The following is a 5,209-nucleotide window of genomic DNA, read 5'->3' as shown; positions in this document are numbered from 1 at the left end:
AAAAAAAAAAAAAAACTAAACTAAAAATTATAAATGTTATTATAATTCAACTTGGCCAAATACATCTGAGTGCACTCTGGTTTATAAAAAGTTGTCGTGCATGTGTGTGTGTGTGTGTGTGTGTATGTCTGTCTGTCTGTTGGCCTAATTTGTTACAATACATACAGTGGTTTTGTTTGCACTTTTTTTCTTTGGGCACTTTAGATTATTAAAGATGTTTGTGTGTAACTCAGGTTGGTTTATAGATAAATGTCTCTAAAGACATGATTCCCCCAGATTGCCAGATGATCCAAATAATATCAACTGGTTTTACAAATATAGCACATATTTTTAATATATAAAATATGTTCTTATGACCTGGCTCTCATGGGTCATCTAAAAATTTGTTAAGAAAATTAAATAAAGACTCTTGGGCTGAGGAAAGCACCTGGATGGACTCCTCTTGGTAAATAATGGAGTGACTGCCTGGAAAAAAAATTTATTCCAGCTTTTGTTCACAAAGAGGACTCCTGATAATTTCCATAGCCTTATAAAAATACATTGCTAAACATATTATTGTGCTATGTATAAATTGGTATGGTCAAATGGCTAAGTTTTCTATAGGAAAACAATAAGGTTTATTTAAAATGCCCTTGGTACAAAACAAAACTAAAGGACAAAGGATTTCATGTAACTGATACTCATTGCTATTTCATGGTGTAAATATTCATGCCTTCTGGGTATATAAGTCCTCTAGGTATTTATGGTAATGATCTTTTTGACTCAGGTGTCTGCCTTTCTTGCACTCCAGCTCCTTGTGATAAGAGATACATGTCAAGCCAGCATGAAATAACTAGTAAAATAATAGTTTTCTTAAAAACTTATGTGATGTATGTTATATGTGTCACCACACTTAGGGATGCTCAGTTGCCAAACAGTTGAAACAATGTCACACACTAAAATTAGAGGTTAGACATTATGAACTCTTAAGGTCATTTATAGGTCAATATGTATGTCCTCTTTAGATGGCATCTTACCAAAGGATAACAAATACAAATTAAATAAGTATTTTCTTTATGTCATTTAATGTCTTATGATCAGATGGAGGTGTTTGACTGAAAGATTATTCCATACTAATATGACATTGTTACAAAGAAAATGTCATCATGATTGTCATGCTAAAATACTATATGTGGCTCTTGATCTTAAATTTCTATAATATATAATTATTAACATTATAATATATAACTGTTAACATTGTGCAGGAAATAAACTACTAAACAACGATGGTTGATAAGAATTAACAGCCCCCTAACTATGCTTTATATTTTAAAGTGATTAATGTCCACACAAAATTAGAATAATTAAACTCACTGATCCTACTGCTCTACTGGTGTCAATGATCTTCTATTCTGGGTGTTCAACAACTAAAGTTTGGAGACCAAAACTAGAAAGGTAACTGGGCTATGAGGATAGCCAATATTTTGGTCCTGACCCCTCAAGGTCTACAAGATCCAGGACAAAAAGGCACCTTTCCTACAGGATCCTATGTCTTTGGTAAGTCATTCAACCTCCTAAGCAGGGAGATTGCTGGACACCAGAGGACAAATATGCTGTGTGCCAAAGGAGGGTCACTATGAAGGAAAAGTCTCCCATGCTTTCACTGGAAGCAACATGGTCAAGCAGAGCTGTGACCCATCCTGATGGCTGACACTGACAGAGGAGCTGAGGGGCTCTATGCATGGTTCCAAAACAATGCCTAAAGAGACTTAACTGACCTTGATAGATAGCAAGAGGTCTCACTGTAACTTGGTCTTAAACACCCAGCAGGAAAGAATAACCTAAAGAGGTATAAAATAATGCCATAGTAATAAAGCCAGATGTGAAAAGGGGATCCAATCACTGGCCACTTCCATTAGTTTCCAGTTCTACCAATAGCTGACCATAATTATGGACCATTAGGAAAAAAAACTATGGTCAAATCTATAAGAGCTCAGCTAAATTTTTATATTTATTAGAGAAATTTGTTCTTCAAATTGTCTTTTATCTTACAGCCAAAACTAGAGAGACTTATGACAAAGTATCAGACTTATAGATAACCTCTATCAATGAAAGAATCTAAGACCAGCAGTTTCAATCACTATTTCAGTTTCTAAGTGTGACTTTCTCCCCAACCTGCCCTTTCATTCTAGTGTCCCCATGCTTAGATGATGCATACTCTAATTTCTTTAAAGTTTTGTTTATTCTTGCCCAGTGGCTGCCAAACTCCAAGTGGTCATACAAATGGAAATAATGATAAATGTGTTAGACTTCTTTTGCCAGGATCCACCTGATTGATTTTGTAAACAGCTAGTAACTGCTAAACAATATGACTTCTATGTTGGATTCTGAAGTCTCCTGGACCCTCTCCTTTATCCTCTTTGTGGGCTAATATTCGTAGCAATCCTGCTGATCTTATAATTTGTCCAATGCATTCTGAACTGCTTCTTTGGCTTTGTCTCCTCCAGACTTAAAAGCTATGCAGCTACCAAGATGACAATGCCAGGCACCAGCCAAAGGCCTTTAGATAGAGCCTCTGTAGAGTAACTCTAACTACTGATCACAATTATGACCCTTTTCAGCTGGAAGTAACCAGATATGCCTTCATCCTTTGCCCCCCTCACAGCAGTTAGAGGTACTTCTTCGGGGGGGGGGGATATTGCAGATAGGTAAGTTAATTAGATATCTTGTAGGCAGTTATACAGTGCTGCCATCAAGGAGCCAATACAGCAAGGACTAAATATGGAGGACAATCAAGACACATTCACTGAAGGCCACAATTGTAAAAGGAGAGAACAGACAGCAACTTTGTGCTTTCCCTGGAGATAAGTAGCAATGACTGACATTCCAAATAGGTTTCAGTCACCTGGGTGGGGGGCTCAAGGTCTTAACCCAGCCTTTCCAGAAAATATCCCTGACCCTACCCTTACTGAAAATCCTTGTATGCTTGCTATGTGACTTGCTCCCCCATTTGATCAATATTACCTGGGTGACTATACTTGTAATCTTATTGGTTAGTCATAGTCCCCCCTCCTCATGCCCTACCTTGTAATTTTCCATTGGGTCTTATAGTTTTGTCTCACTTTGTACCCACCTCACTACATGGCTTTGCTGTATAAAACATCTTGGAGGAGTGGGATGAGTGGGAAACCCAATTCACAGTACCCCTTTGTCTCGGACAGAAGCTTTCTTTCCTTCAATAAATTCTTCCTACTCTTAAAAAAACAAAGAAGCACTTTCATCAGTGTCAGGAATCTTATCCTATAGACAGCCTTTCCAGTGATATTTTTTAGCAGCTCCAGAGTTTCATAATTCTCTATGATGTTTGGAAGAAAATGCCTCATCCTCCATGTAGTAGCATCTTTCCTTACTCTTTCTTAAGGACAGCTTATTCTTTTTTGTTATACCTCAGCTCAAGTGCATGTGGCTTTCTTGCAGTTTGTAGCACTGGCAGGAAATGATGAAAGGTAGGGAAGGTGTAAAATGCTGCATTGTGAGCTTGCTGCTGGCATAAGATCTATCCTTGATCACACTGAAAATTGGAGGTGACAATATGATATGTGAATAGCCAGATTGGCTGGGATAGGAAGCCCCTTGACAATAGTGTTCTTACATGTTCTCCTCTAGCTAATATGGAGAGCAGGTGGACTTGCTGGGATTATTTCCAAGAAGAACTATAAAATCTCATTGCAAGGGCAAAAACTAAGCAGATTATTTTTGATAGCTGATCTCTGTCTCAGGTATAAAGTCTTTATATCATCAGAGAACAAGGACATCCTTCACTTGCGGTATCTTGATCAGGAATAAACTTTAATATAAAAGGAACAGTATAATACAGGACATTTGGAGATGTATAGTGTCACCTGTAATGATATAGATAAATGAAGAATAGGTTGTGTTCTTAATTTAGGGAAGAGAAGCCTTAAATTTAGGGAAAATATCTAGTGACCTAGGACCCATTATTATCAGCATAAAAGGGCTGAAACCAAAGCTCAGATCAAAGACAGATCCAGGAGATGTCTTAGCTGCTTCTTGCTCCTAAAATAAATATTTAGAGAAGTGAATTCTATATTTCTGCTGATAGAATTAAATGAAAGCATTGTGGAGCTATTACTCTTCTTGTAACTGTGATTAACTATTATCCTTGTTCTACCCTCTCCCCCATCTCTACATGTCTACTTAGCTCTTTGGAGCAGTGTTCAGAGTTTCAGATTAAATACTGTTGTTTAGCACTCATCTATTTACTGTAGTGGTATGTCTCTGTGTGTGTATATATACATAATCCATTGATCTCTATTGTTGAGATAAGTCACCAAAAAATAAATAATTTTAAATAGAACCAAAAACTGTCATTGATGAAAATGATATGGAAATAATGATAAAGGAAAAAAAATCTCATATCGCTTAGCAGCAGGAAAGGGCAACATAACCTCTATCAGCTTTGTTAAGGCAATCCCAGAAAGTTATTACTTTTGATAGGGGACATTTTTTCAATCTTATGTAAAAAATGCATTCATATGTCTCCAATTTTAACTAGAAACTGGATTTAAAAATTACTATGTCAATTTTCTATATAGTATAAAATATTGGAAATAAATAGTAAAGTTTTACAGGATTAAATTCCTTTCCAAATATATAATTTCATGAGACAAGATTTTTTTTCAAAAGTCTCATGCATAGAAAAATGAATATAGAAAAAGATGAGAATTCATCAGTCTTTTATTAAGTTGGACATTCAACAACTTTGAAAAAAATGTAAACAATGTCACTCTTCTCCAAATAATTTTGTCTTGGAAAATACAGTTCTTCAGAAAATATAATACTTATGTTAACATGTAGTGGAACAATACATTATTTTCAGATAAATTAATCAATAAATATCTCCATTTTTTAAATTTTAATTTCTAATCTTATAAATAATAATATAATCCACAGTTATATAAACTGAACTTGGAGTTCTTCAGTTGTTAAAAGAGTAATGGAACCCAAATTTCAAAATATTTGTGCATCATGGAGATACTTAATTCCCTTTGAATTGCATTTGAGAAATCTGTGATACAGAAGGGTTACATGACTTGATTAAAGTCCATAAACAGTTCATTTTTATAACTCTAGAATTTTGAAGTCTACTTTATATTTGTAAGCCAAAATTTTTATTTTATAAATTATAAATATATAAAATTTATACAAG

Source organism: Fukomys damarensis, unplaced genomic scaffold (genome assembly GCF_012274545.1).
Source record: "Fukomys damarensis isolate Sample0158 unplaced genomic scaffold, DMR_v1.0_HiC HiC_scaffold_38, whole genome shotgun sequence".
Classification (NCBI taxonomy): Eukaryota; Metazoa; Chordata; class Mammalia; order Rodentia; family Bathyergidae; genus Fukomys; species Fukomys damarensis.
The sequence above is the reverse complement of the archived record's forward strand: the minus strand, read 5'-3'. Positions refer to the sequence as shown.